General features: G+C 37.7%; 1 protein-coding gene across 2 annotated transcripts in view; it reads right to left on the bottom strand.

Moving 5' to 3' along the window:
• Nucleotides 1-10,508, bottom strand: part of phf24 (PHD finger protein 24) — a 35,667-nt gene extending 25,159 nt beyond the window's left edge. The window contains exon 1 of one of the 2 annotated variants that reach the window (XM_053515639.1): nt 10,230-10,508. The gene's annotated coding sequence lies outside the window, so the exon portion shown is untranslated. The remainder of the gene's footprint in view (nt 1-10,229) is intronic. The other variant, XM_053515640.1, reaches the window with a different exon arrangement.
• Nucleotides 10,509-15,573: the final 5,065 nt, after the last annotated feature.

The raw sequence follows: 15,573 nt of genomic DNA, 5'->3' as shown, positions 1-15,573 counted from the left end.
GCATATATATAAATGAATGAATTACATTATGCTTTCATTTAAGCATAAAGTAATCTTTTGCATGTTATCTCTTATATAAGGAATAAAACACATCTGGACTTAATTGGCAACAGTGTAGCGTGATAAAGCAGTTACTTTTACTCAACAGGCTAAACAGCTTGCCCTTAAGTCTTTTATTCCTCCTATACCACATAATTTATACCAGCGATTACAACTTATTAATTTATTCATCTTCATTAATGGTGTGCAAGTCAAACTAGGACTTTTGATTGCACAGATATATAACAGAACACAGCTTAAAGTTTAAAACTCCCTTTATTTCTCTCGATAATCCCCTGCTACACTAATGCACTTATTAGAGTGTTTCACTAGTGCTTTGACATCATCAAGGTAGAAAGTTTTCTGCTTTCTACCTGCAGACTACCTGCTTCACATCTGAAACCCTGGCCTCTCAGGAACTCCTTTAATGGCCCAAACATGTGGAAATGTGGAAATGGGTTAGAGTGAGGTCACTAGGCTGTATCAGGTCATGCATTTTCCTGAAAAAAAACAAACAGATTGCTTATTTAAAAAAAAAAGGTGTTAAATTATAGAGAAGCCAAGGTAGTGTTTATTTATTTTATTTTTTTACAATTAAAAGTCCCGCTTTGACTTGAACACCTCTTTTATCATCAGTTGTTATTCCTCTGCTATATATTTCCCTCAATTGCTTCAATGTCTTTAGCTTGTATTTCCCCCACACAGCTGTCCTCCAGCATCATGCTGGTCAGCACTGCTATATCAGCCTCCTCCCTGAGGATGGAGTCGTGTGGAGTAACTGTAATTACCAGCAAAGGTGGGAAAAGCACTCAAACTTCAAGGCTGTGTGTGATTCTGTGACAAACAATTCACTGGAGTAACTAACCCTCAACCTCAAAAACCCCAAAATACACACACACACACACACGCACTTCAGTGTGAGCTTGTTTGAGCTGAAGCTTCTGAATTAATATGTTTGCTTTAGAATTGCTATGGGATTTTTGTCCAGACCCCAGGAAATTCATGATGTTTACAACTAGTACTACTACAATAACAACATAATCACCAGCAAATCCTTGGAATTTAGAACTGCAAATTAACACAGAAAGGTGAAAAAATACTCCAGACTATAATAATATTATTATACCCCAGTAAATAAAAGCATTAAAAACTTACTATAACATTGTAAAATGATTGAATAAATAATAAGAAAATAATAGTCCAATGGCAACCATAAAACAAACAGACTTATAGCTGACAACAGGATCAACAACAACAATAAAAAACAGAAATAAAAAGGGCAATAACAAACATAAACAACAACAGACACAAAGATGACATAAACCATGGCAACACAAATATGGGAAGCAGTAGAGCATAACAACAATGACAAAAACAACAATGAAGAAAGCAACAATGAAAAGGACAATTGCAAATAGCAACAACAAATAGAAACATTAAAAAAAGAAAGTGAGAGTAAAAACAATAACCCCCCAAAAATTTAATGATTAACAAAAATAAAAACAGAAGGATAAATAAATAAGAGGAAAACACACACACACAAACAAAAAACAGTAATTAAATGACTGGTATAACAACTGAAAATATATAAATAAAATTATCTTACAAACTAAATGAATAAATAAATAAAAGAGTAAATGACGATAACAATAATTATCCTTTTTTAATTGCTGTAAACAGAAAGCATCCTAAACAAATTATATTAACCTTTTTGAAAAGAAACTTTGACTATAGGGATTAGCTCACATGTACAACTGTGACCCTGAGTATACTGTATGATATTATACTTCCACTTATAAATGATTTGTAGAGAGATTTAATTCATCTTTTCAAAAAGAAAAAATTTAAAAAGGGAAGAAGAAGGAGTAATGTGGACGAAGGATAAAAAAAAAAACCCAGGAAGTCTAAATTTATTCCAGACTCTTGATTCCCGAATTGAATTATGTTACTATCTAAAGGTTCCTCCTTCCCTTATTCTTAGCAATCTTTACTGGCAGACGGAAGCGAACCTTCTGCATCTAAGCTATGAATTTTGAACGGCAGATTTAATTATTTTCTTTTTTGCTGTAAATTTTTTTTGCAAGTGTATCCATCAGCACCATCAGGAAAACTGATAAGGAGAATTGAATAACGCACATTTGTAAACAAATCTCTGCTTCCTGAATGGAAACTGAATGGATTTGAAGGTTTCATGCTTTCCTAGAGTTTCTCATCAGACATTTACATTCTGCACATGAGGGAGTTCATGAGACAGTGTGCGGGGATGAGTTATGCTTTTACAGAGATACATTTTTCAGACGAGATATGAATTGGTTCATACGTAAATCATTCGCAGGAGCTTTTACACAAGAAATGAGCTTTTTATGAAAATTTGGTTAGTTGTAAAAATGTACCTTACTTTCCTACACAACATTTAGCTCTTGGTTTTATGTAAGTTACGGATGAAATGACTTACAAAGGTGGACTTCAAGTGAGCGACTTCAACCTGCGACTTCGTATTCAAATCCAATTACTGTACATTACTTTAATTCAACATGAATTTAATTAAAGTCACTTGTTTCAATAATAATGATTTGCAAGAATTTGTTCTGAAACAAATCCCTAATGAAGAAAAATAAGAATTGTAGTCAGAGACAAAAGTAATGGCACCCTGTAGCATGAGAGCATTAATAACTGACTCTGGGAGATGATGCTCTGCAATGGCCGAGCAGCATTAGTGGAAATGTACAGTAGCACATACAGCTCTTAGGATGCGCACTTTCACCGTTTAGTCTCCGTTTTGACTTTGTCAGCTTTCTGTAAGCTTTTCATTTGACCTGTGAACATGTTTGATAGTTTATAGAGTGGCTGTTTGGTTTTTATCAACATATACAGGTTTTGCATTTCCTGTATATTTAAAAAACATTTAGGAGCCTCGCTTTGTGAGGACTATCCAATGTCTCAAGACCCACAGTCCCTGTACCTGAGCAGTTTCAGAGGAATGTTTTTTGTTTGTTAAACCTATGCATGAACGCTGAGTGGTTTGAACAGACGAGAGAAGAAATGAGGTTGCTGCTGAGGCTGTTACTGTACATAAACAACCATACTTTTTTAATGGTGTTTTTAGTCCCTTTGCAGCCTTTCACAGTAAAAAAGATTCCTTTAAACTAATCTGCAGCATGTAGTTTAATTTTTTTTTTTTTTTTTTTTTTTTTTTAATAATTTAGTCCTGTCCAATTCTTTTTTCCCCGATTTTCTCCCCAATCTAGTCGTGGCCAATTACTCCCCGTCACTAGGGGGCTCCCACACACATCAAGGCTACTACAACCACTCAGTCGGGAGGACGAAAGCTATCCCGTGTTTCCTCCGAACCACGTGACGCGAGCCGACCGCATCTTTTCGAACTGCTCGCTCAAGCACCGTTAGGGGCGGAGTAACACACTCGGAGGAAAGCGCTAGCCGCTCCTTCCGCGTGCGCAAGCTCACAGACGCCCCTGATTGGCTGTAGCGCCGTGACTAATGTGGGAGCACAAGTACCTCTCATCCCTCCCCCCTGAGAGAGCTCGGCCAATCGGCTCTCTCTGGCTGTGAGAGAAAAACAGCATCAGTTCGAACCAGCGATCTCCGGATGCATTTATTATATTATATATATATATATTATATTAACATTTATTATGCATTTTAAAAGATAACTGTAAGCTAGCTTTAAGACTTAAAGCAAAACTTGAGCTACCAGCTCTGCCCTCATTTGGAAATAATGCTTCTCCATGGTTTTATTTGCCTCGAAAATTACTTTTCTAAACTTACACACTAGTAGCTTGATGCTGTTTAAAGTAAATAAAGAGGAATATTTAAAATTATAAAACTGTGCGCGTCTGTGTGTGTCTGTTTATATATTTGTAATATTATTATTTTTAAAACTCCCATTACTTCTTAAAAACTTAGTTTCAGTTTAAAGCTATACAAGCAAATACTATACATTAAGTCATGGCTGATCAGCTACATTTGTGAGAAATTGAGAATCATTTTTTATTTAATTTAGATTTTTATTTTTTTTTTTACAAAACTATTACTTTAATTATTAAAACAAAAGAAATATAAGCCCTAAGCCCCAGTGTTAGACAGACAGCTCTCGGAGCAACCAAAGTGCACTGAAAATTTAAACGCCTCCGGATTATAAAAAGCATTGCGGAGGAGGGTAACAGAGATGACAACCTTGAAGCAAAGCCTGACATGAATGACTGGTGTTGTTGCCTCAGCGATTCAGCTGTGCATCCAGTCGTATGTCTGGAATCAAATTATATACAGTACAGGCCTACGGATTGGTTTCCATGAAAACAAGAACTAGTTAAAAATGGCTAATGCTGAGAGGTCAGAGAAGGAGAGAAACTTCCCTGATAACTCAATTATGCAAATCAGTGCTGAACTGCTTTAGAACAGCTTGTATCAGCTAAAAGTCAGTACACTGAATCAATACAAGAGTCACTGATCCAGTGACTACTTTGAAAAATGTCTGCTTTTGTTACTTATGCAGAGGAAGTATCACTACCGTGTCTCTGAATTATAGTCGCCTCTGTTTATTCAGTGTTTTATTTTAGAATCATTATCAAATAAATTTTTCCTTAGACAGAAGTAGTTTATTTCTCTTTCTTTTTAAAGGAGGAAGTATCACTACCGTGTCTCTGAATTAAAGTCGCCTCTGTTTATGTGTATGTGTTTGGTATTTCCAATAAAGGAGGAATGACCTTTTGGTATAATGCAGAGGCGTGGCCTTTGTTTCATTAGTTATAATGCAGGAGGTGTGGCTTCTGTTCCGTTAGTTATAATGCAGGAGGCGTGGCTTCTGTTCCATTAGTTATATTGCAGGAGGCGTGGCTTCTGTTCCGTTAGTTATAATGCAGGAGGCGTGGCTTCTGTTTCGTTAGTTATAATGCAGGAGGTGTGGCTTCTGTTCCGTTAGTTATAATGCTGGAGGTGTGGCTTCTGTTCCGTTAGTTATAATGCAGGAGGCGTGGCTTCTGTTTTGTTAGTTATAATGCAGGAGGTGTGGCTTCTGTTCCGTTAGTTATAATGCTGGAGGCGTGGCTTCTGTTCCGTTAGTTATAATGCTGGAGGCGTGGCTTCTGTTTTGTTAGTTATAATGCAGGAGGTGTGGCTTCTGTTCCGTTAGTTATAATGCAGGAGGCGTGGCTTCTGTTCCGTTAGTTATATTGCTGGAGGCGTGGCTTCTGTTCCGTTAGTTATAATGCAGGAGGCGTGGCTTCTGTTCCGTTAGTTATAATGCAGGAGGTGTGGCCTCTGTACCGTTAGTTATAATGCTCTGTTTTTCTGTTCCGTTAGTTATATTGCAGGAGGTGTGGCTTCTGTTCCGTTAGTTATATTGCAGGAGGTGTAGTACTTTAACAAATAAGACTGGAATGTTTTCTAAATTGCCTTGTGTATAAACATTGCTGCTTATAAATAAATGCTTTGTACTTTTTTCCTAAAAAAAAAGCTTCGCACCTCTTTTTTTATCTTTAGGATGAGGGACAGGGTTATTGGCAGCACCTTTTAAATAACTTAATACATATAAAATTAAAACAAAATCCAGCCACATTGCCTTCCACTTATTCGCATTTGTATGAATTCCTCATGAGACCAGGTTGGCCAGCTTGTAATCGTGATTAGCATTCTGCCCGACGGTATTAAAAACTTTTTTTCTCACACTGTCGTCATTGTAATTTCATCGTGCGCAGGTTTGTTTTTTCCCCTGCTGCTCAGTACTGACTAGAATCCCAACCAGCTCTGCCTTTCATTCCTCTCTCCTGTAGGGACAGCCTCTGTAAATGAGGCAGCTACAAAGCTTTTATTCTCTCCATGGGAACTGCTCAGCATTGATTCGAGTCCCTGCTGCACACGGACCAAAACCCTGGAACTAATCTCGCTAACGAGTTCGCTAAAACCACCTTCTGCCCATGCGCCCACAGACTCACAAACAGTCACCCAACCCACTCAGCCAAACAAAAACAATGACAATTGCATGGACGAGCTGAAATAGAGGAGCAGCAGCTCTGTAAAATATATAGTGTTATCTAGTGTTATTTTTTACTGACGTGCTTTTTGCGGAATTAATGAATAACTCAGTTCTGTAACAAGGGCAAACAATAAACCGTTTACATGAGATTTCTGGCAGGCAGCTCAGAGGGAAAGTGGGACCCTTTCAGGGACGTGCAGGAATTTGAATGGAAATGCCCGCAGAGATTGAAGGAAAGAAAAGAAGAGCCCCCATGCTGGGATTTTAATTGTGCCAGCCAGAAAACAGAACAGCTTGTGCTAAGAAGTTGTGAAATACAGCACATCGAGTTAACATTTTGTACTTTGTATTTCACCCACTGTTATTTAATAGTCATGCTCTTCCCACTGACATTTCTCTTCCCACCAATTGCCCCTGTCACACCCCTTCCCCTGAACATAGGGGCAGAAAGTCTAAGTGTTAAAAAGCCAGTTAAACCTGCATCAGTGCCAAATGGGAATGAAATCTAAGGTGGGACAGGTGTCTTCAAAAAACAAGGTCGTAGAAGGAGGATCTCATAAAAGACAGGACAAATGGAATGGCGCAGGAACACGGCCAAGGCTAATGAGTACCGAGGAGTACACATTCATTTTAAAACGTTCCTCTTGGCCATTTCTTAGGGATTAACAATTTTAAAGAAGTCTGAATGAAAAGGTCAGAAACAAGCAAGCTCTCAATAGACCATAGACCAACAATGATTAATATAACAAAGTAAAGGTCAACAGGTACAGCTTTCAGGGCAGATACTCATGCAGCTTTTGCTAAAATGGCCCCTTTAAGGAAAAGTTCACTCCTTAAAATCAAAACATTTTCACTAGTATTAGTCTTGGTCTTAATTTAATGAGCTTAAATAAATTTTAGGGAGACAGATGGTGACCGATGACATTAAATTAATAAAATAAACTGATTTCAAAAAGTATGATGTACAGTACTTTGCAAAAGAATTATAATAACTGCTGTAGAGCAAGGATTTGCCAAAAATTACTATTAAAAGTAAAAAAAAACATTAATGAAAAAAGTTCACAATTGGTGAGACGACCTTTTCCTTTAAATATAGTCTCAGGTACAACTTTTGCAGTTTTATAAGGAAATTATCTGCTTCTTTTTTCATGCATGCAAAAGCTAGAAGCTTTCTTTTTGTTTGTTTTTTGCCTGAAAGTGGTCTTTTATATACAGTAATGTTTGTTTTGTTTTCCGTCTTACAAAAATTTTCTGTCCACTTGATAATGAAGTCATAAAAAATACATGTATAACAAAATTTGTACAAAAACAAACCCACAGGGTGCCTTTGGCTGCATCTTTTTATTAATAAATACAAAAAAGTCCATTACTGTATAATCTTTATATGCTAAAAACTAAAAGCACAAATTTCTAGTTATTTAAATAATTTATGCTTTAAATCTGTATTAATTGTCTGCTTAGACCTTCCTGTCTCATTCAAGGACCTTCATTTTGAGAGTATTGTAGAGGGCCTATTATACAAAATGTTTATTCAATTTTATTTGTCATTTTCAGAAATTCAGATGAATCTCAAGTGTGTGAAAAAACAAGCCAATTAGATTGTCCACCTAATGTGATTTCTTACAGGAGAAAATCTAACTGGCTTGTTTTTAGGGGCGTGGCCTGGTAATAGCTTACTTACAGACAGAAGCTACTGGAACAGTTTTAAGCATTTAGGTTTAAAGTATGCAGAAATACATTATTTAAAAATATTAAAATATGGGGTGTTTAAAGGTTATGGATGCTAATTAAAATCTGCCGTTATTTCCACAATGACAGTATCACTGAAAAGTTATTAGTGAGTAGTTGAAATTAGTAAAGACCCACTGGCACCTTAGAGGACAATGTCAATTCAATTTCAATTTGTACAACATTGTCATGAAGATGTTTAAAGCTTAAAAGGGAACCTATTCATATTTATTTCCTTTTTGCTAGGTGGTACCATTATTAGTATACCTTTAGTACAGTAAAATTATTATGGATCTTTTGATATTAAACATTGGTTCCCATAATGGGTTAGTGGCAAGCATGTGACACTCTCAGTGCTGCAACACTGGTTTGATTCACAGTCAGCCACTGGGGGACTGTACCAAGCATTATACCCCTAGTGCCAGGCCCAAGCCAGGATAAATCTGGAGCAGGTTGGTTAATTCAGGTTATTTGTCTGAAAACCTGCACCAGATCGAATTTGCAAACCCAGTGATAGGCTGTTATGTCTGTATTATTTATATTATCTATGTTTAATTATTGACTAATAAGTAATAATTATGATGTTAAATATTATATAATTAAGACTGCTTTAAAGCTTTAAAACATGCTTCCTGGTTATAAATCCATACTAAAGGTACCCTTGGGAAAGGTACCAAAATGGGTACCCTCAAGGGCACCATCCGCGCAACATGAAAAACTGGCGCTTGGAAGAACTATTTCTTCTAGTATAGTCCTCAAGTGTGTCTACCAGGAATGTTGTAGCATTAACGCATTTTAAGACATGATTTGTTTTTTCACTCTTTCTCAATCACTGGGGTACATCCTAGATGGGGTACCAATCCATCACAGGGCACACACTCACACACACACACACACACACTACGGCCAATTTGGGAACGCCAATTAGCCCAATCTGCATGTCTTTGCACCGTGAGAGGACATCGGAGTGCATGGAGGAAACCCACAAAGCACAGGAAGAACAAGTACACTGACCAGGCAGGACTCAAACCCTTAAGAAGTACTCCAGAGGAACCCCACAAATAATGAGAACATGCACACAGACTCAACATGGGACTCGAACCATCCATCCTGGAGGTAGGGTAACCCTACACCACCGTGCTGCCTATGTTTCTTTAACACTTAAAAAGTAAACAGGATCACTGATATACCTATAGGATATACCCTAAGTTTGACTTAAAAATTACATGACATGGCACTTTCCCTAGTTAAAAGAGTACCATTAAGGGTACCAGCCCAATGACAAAAAAGTGTACAGTTGAGTACTTTCTTTTTCTTTTTCTGAGATTCTACAAAAGGGAGTGTTTTTCAAAAAGGTACACACAAACACACACACACACACACACACACACAACTTTCTAGGAAAAAGATACATTATATAGAGACAGAACTAGTACTCCTGATAGTACCACTACAGCAAAAGGGAAAGGTACAGTTAAGGTATGTTTATTTCTGATAGTGCTGTAGTGACCCTAAAACAGGAAAAAGCAGTCATTTGAGAAGATCACTCACACTCATGCATCATCTATACCACTTTATCCTGCACGTATGAATCCTATCGAAAAAACTCAGGGCACGAGATGGGGTACACCCTGAACAGGGTGCCAATCCATTACAGGGCTCACAAACATACATACATACATACATACGGGCAATTTGGGAACGCCAGTTAGCGGAAAAGACACCAAGGAACTCCATGCACCCTGAGGCGTGAATCGAACCCTGACCCTGAAGGTGCGAGGGAACAGTGCTAACCACTACACCACCATGCCTGCATAAAATTGTCATGAAAAAAAAAAAAAAAACAGTCTGGCAATGAAGGTTGTCACCAAACACACTCCATATTTTCTAGCTTTAGTGTGTGTGTGTGTGTGTGTATCCTAAATCAAACAAAGATGCATCGTCTGATTGGAGCTTAAATGACTAGGGATGTGCCTTTTAAAGCTTTACTTATTTATATTCCTCTTCCCTAGTTATGAGTACCCCATACACACACACACACACACACACACACACAAAAGCGATAAGGCTACACGTACAGATTGTTGAAAGACGTCAGAGATGATGCAGTTGTATTTTAAAGCAGGCTGAGCTGATACACTCAGCTCTGCAGTGCCAATTTCCCTGCTAATACACACACACACACACACACACACACGAGATGCATGCATGTTAACCGCATACACACATAGAGAGAGAGAGAGAGAGAGAGAGAGAGAGAGAGATGAGCCTTGGTTCGTGTTTGTGTTGCATGAAATCCGAATCAATCACGCGCATTCCTTTCCTTTCCTAGAAATTGCACGCATGATCAAACGCTTGGTAATTGATCTGACCCGAATAGAGCGCACGCACGCGGGCGCACGCGCGCGCGGGACAGAGTGGAACTCCGGCTGGTGCTGGAAAGCAGAGACGGAGACGTACAGTACAGTACCTGCGTTTGAGACCCGAATGCACTCCGCTCGCACTTTATCGCTTTTCCTCTTTCATGCACTGCAGCCCGGCATGTCAGAGCTCTGCCTCAAGTCTGGAAGGGTGTGTGTGTGTGTGTGTCAGTGCGCGCGTTCGCGTGTGATCGTGACGTGTGAGTGGAGAGAGTGGAGAGAGTGGACAGCTCCCGGTCCTGAAGTCCTCTCTGCTTAGGTGATGCAAAGCAACGCAGGAATAAAAGTTGAATGAAAGGAGGATGCACTCGTCTCGTGCGTCACTGAGTGCACGAGCTCCTGTGAGTAGCTAATGAGAGAGAGAGAGAGAGAGAGAGAGAGATCCTGACAACATCCTGCACACGCTGGAGATTCATTGGTCCGGATGAACTGGACCAATAGGATCAGAGTGAGGCTGCACGAGACCAACAAACACACAGCAGCTTCCTGAGGCGTGGAGAGTAGTGTGTGTGTGTGTTTATACACATGAGCAGTAGCACCGTTATGTCCAAAAAAAAAAAAAAAACACAAACACACACACACACCGCAGCCTTAATGGAGTTCACTCTGTGGTGGACTGATGGTGTGTTTTAGAAACAGCAGCAAGAGGAGATCAGTGGAGTGTAACAGTGAGAGGCTGAGACAAGGTTATAGACTGTGATTAGTTTCTTCGTTTAGATAAGGTTTATGTAATGCTATAACTCTAGGCAATAAATCACACTCCTATACTACTACGACTCCTACTACTACTATTACTATGACTACTACTACTAAGAGGAATAAGAAGAAGTAATAAGCCACATGTGATACAAACAGGGGTTGAATATAGGGGTTCAACAATATAATGAGAAAAATAGAGGATAAGGCAAAAGAGCAAGAAGAAAGAGGAGGAGGAGGTGGTGTTGAGGAAGAAGATGAGGTAATGTGTACAGGAGAGGAACAAGAAAGAGAACATGGAGTAAACAATGGCATTAAGATTAATAATAATTATAATAATAATATGATGATGATGATAAAGATAATGAAGATGATTATACGATGAAGGATTTAAGTGTTCGAAGGATAAAATCGAATGAACAAAAGAAACAATATGATGATGATGATGATGATCACAATGACGACGATGATTATCAGTGAATAAAATAAGAATAAAGAAGAAAACAATACAATGATGATGATGGTGATGATAATAATTTTATAAAAGTAAAATAAGGAGAAAAATACAGTGATGATAACTAGGATGATGATGGTGGTGATGATGATTTAATAAATATACAATGAAGAAGAAAACAATACGATGATGATGATTTAATAAAAATAGAACAGAAAGAAGAAAAACGATGATGATGATGGTGATGATGATGATAATGATACCAATGAAGAATATATTAAGGAAGAAAGAGAAAAAGAGAGTCAATTTGTAGGCTGATGATGGTGATGATGATGATAACTCGATGACCTCCAGAGAGAGTAAGAAGATAACAAAAAGAAAATGGAGAAGAATAGGAACAGATGAAATATATGATATGATGATGATACCAATGGAAGTGAAGATGTTGATGACTGCAATGATAAGAATAATAAGAAAATGCTGATTAAAAATGCTGACGTTGACAGAAGATAATGACAGACGTGAGTAAAACTCTACGAGCTCTTCTGAATCTTCCCTTCTCTGTTCCAGTCTGTTCAAGTTCACACATGAGCAAGAGGAACCTCACAGATGATTATGGAGTTAAGCAGGCGTATCTTTATGTAAAGTATAAATAGGCTCATTATACATAATATAACGTTTGAATGGAAATCCCGACTGTTAGAGCTCCTGCAGCGATATGGGACCCAGTGGAGTGGATTAAATATAATGATCTTTCATTTCTCAGCACTGGTGTAACATTATACTACTGTTCACACCACCTATATAATCCACCTGTAAGAAATCCCAGCAGGATGTAATTACATCTAAACGTTCCTTTATTAAGCTTCTTTTATGAAACATGAATCAGAAGAAACCACTAGCAGATGCTGTAGATAAAATCATTCGGGTACTTTAAGAAACAAAGACTACAAAACACGCAATTAGAATATGACATAAAGGAGCTATATTAAAAACCAATGAAGTAGGAAAGAAGAAATTTGAACAAGGGAAACCTGGAAACTAAACCAAGAGAAGAAAGAACAATAGAAAGAAAGACAAGATTAATGATGAAAAAACAGGAAGAAGTGTAGATCTTTACGAAACAGAAAGTATATTATTTCACCTACAAGTTTAATACTAGGGCGTCATGGTGGTGGTGGTGAAGTTAGCACTACTCCGGCTTTCTCCCACAGTCCAAAGACATGCAGGTTAAGCTAATTCACGTTCGCGAATTGCCCGTAGTGTGTAAATGGCAATCAGCTGTTGGGCTGGCAACCCGACCTCTTCAGTAACTGGCATAGAAACTACGAATGTAGCTCCAGGATGGGGAGACCCAATGTATCAGTTGACCATGACGGACCATAATACCAAAAACATAAATAAGAAGAAGTGTGGGACTAAAACTGGAATGGTATTTTCAACAAGCGCACATGGGTATGATGGTGCAGAACTTTTCAGGTAAAGGAACTACAACTTGCGGGCAATATTCCTTCAATATGGTGATTTTCTTTTTTTTTTCTTTTTCATACAAATTTACCCAGATCATGGTATTGGTGCTAAAAATGTCTCACCTAGTTGAAAAAGTGAATTTTCATATAGGATCATATAACACCATTTTTTATTACTTAATGCTCCTTATCTGCAGATCTATGCTTATTATAATTTTTTGTTAATATGCATACACATTCATATTTTTATCAGATAAAAAGAAACACATTTGCTACAGTAAATATAATTTCATGCCCATTTTATGTTGTGTCTGTAACTTTTTTTCCTTTAGATAAAATTTAGATCTCACATGAGAAAACAAAAACTTGAAAAACTGTTTTATTCTAAAATAGAAAATTGTTAAGATATTGCAAGATGAATTCGACATGGTTACGGACAAAAAACTATTTAGGCAACAAATTTTTACAGGTCATACTGCATGCTTACACCAATTTTTTTTAAAAATGATCCTTTTTATAAAGAAATATAAATAATTTTCATTTTAAATTATGTTTGTTTGAAGCGAGACAGTGTAACCCTGAAAAAAAGCCAAGTTAGCAACTTGAAATTTTTAGGGAAGCAAGATTGGTCACTTCTATGTTGCAGAAAATACAGAAGTAGCTTCTTTGGCGCACACGTTTTCTGTATTATATGTATAACATAAAAAAAATTATACCAGCAGCAATACTGTGTTTAGGCCAATTACAACCAGGAAGTGAGACAGGATGTAAATAGTTCCAGCATATGATGAGTAAAGACAAAATGCATGTGCATTAAGCCCTGGAGGTAATCCAAGAATTATAATTGAATAATCATAATAGAGGTCAAAACACAAGCTGGCAGAGTTAAATGACAAGTAATATTTGGTTAATTATGAAATGATCTGCCTGTGTTTTGTAAAAACAAAAACAGAATTCGTACATAGAAAATTTTGAAGAATCGTTGAATGCACTTGGACAAAATTAATAAAAAGAAGAATCTAGAACAGAAACTAAAACAAACATGAACAGAACTGTGACATGATGCAGGAAAACATAGTACTGTTGCCACTATTTTCCATCAGGACCTCGACTGACTTCATGTGAAGATGACATGTGGCTGCTTTCCACAAACTACATGATGTAATTGCAGTGCAAATGGACAATGTGCTCACTTCTTTGTGAACATAGGAGCTGTGTGAACTCTGTGGACTGAGCCTGTGATTTTTGTGATGCCAGCTTCATCGTCGGGCAACCGCATATTAAGTATCCAGAGGTCTTAGAAAGATTGTTTTTCCACTCCTCTCCCTCAACTGATGAAAGCCTGGACTTGTTTGACCAGAACAGTGTGATCTCATCACCACCGAATTTTGCTTTTCTTTTCTGTGTGTGTCATGAACATTAATAATGCATGGCTTAGCAATGAAAAAACCACACAGACGGTCAAGAGCTAACTTCACTATGTCATGACCAAACAACAAAACTTCCTCACGACCTCATTCCAGAACAGAGATCAAACCCAGTAGTGTCTCCCAAAATGATAGAAAACGGAGTAGTCGTGCTACCTCCATCACCATTAGAGGCCCATCAGCACAGCAATGCCTCCTCCATTAGTGCTCATTTGGCCAAACCCAGGGGAGGAGACGTGCACATCGAGCGTGCTGGCCAGAGCCGTGATGAACAGGCGAGTCTCAGCACCAGACACACAACACTTATAAATACACGCTGATGCCACGGCCTGTATGCCACAGTAACGTATGTCGCTTCTTAGACAAATAATACTATGTGTGTGTTTGTGTATATATATATATATATATATATAATATCCCCTTCTTTCCCTTGTCTAAGCATTAATGTCCATTTTCTCTTTTAAGCTGCCAGTTCACCTCTCAAAAGCAGTCATTAAGGCATTTTAAGTGCTTCAGAACAAGCTTCCTTAATTTTCTGTTAAGTGTGCATTGACAGAGCCATCATAATGGAGAACACTTTGGATCCCTTTTTAAAAGCAGCACTTAAAATACACTGATTGTGTAGTAGTGTATATACTTCTGAGAAAAAAACTAGATCATTTTTTAAGCCATAGGTGATAACAATATGTCTGTTCGGCATTTTATAACAATATATTCGATCTGTTATATAAGATCTGTTACACTAGGAAGAAATAAGATGCTCCTTAAGGTACGATAAAGCTCTGTAGAATAAAGCAATAATCTATGAGAAGCAGTGATTTTATCACAGATAGGAGTGTTACCACTTACTGTTAATCAATACGTTATTCAGAAAAAAGACAACCGTTAATTTTAGCATCTTGTTCTGTCTTGGCTGGACTACAGATATAACAGTGTGAATGATAATGTCAGCAGGCCATGTCAGAGTATGTCAGGAACATCGTTTTAGGAGGACATGACAAAAAAAAAGACTGCGGTTTGTTTACAGGATTAATGCACAGAAAGTGGAATAACAAAAACAGGAACATGCATCAGTTATTCATGGTCTCATGGTAGCTTCAGCCACAATGATGATCAGCAATCGCATATCATTTCAGGAATTATAGGACCAAGGGTGTAAAAGCAAAATTCAAAAATATTTATGTAAAGTCGGATTAAATGTCTGAACATGTACTTCACTTGTCCTGGGATTCAATATAAAAGCCTTACTGTTTTAATCAAAGTTCCTGATCGTCCCTCAAACTTCCCAGAAGAGGCCTGAGAGTTTGAGGAAGTGATGCATTGATGAAATCAACGTTCTTGGAAATGA

Source organism: Clarias gariepinus, chromosome 17 (assembly GCF_024256425.1).
Source record: "Clarias gariepinus isolate MV-2021 ecotype Netherlands chromosome 17, CGAR_prim_01v2, whole genome shotgun sequence".
Lineage (NCBI taxonomy): Eukaryota > Metazoa > Chordata > Actinopteri > Siluriformes > Clariidae > Clarias > Clarias gariepinus.
Note: the sequence above shows the minus strand (reverse complement) of the source record. Positions and strands in the feature narration are given on the sequence as shown.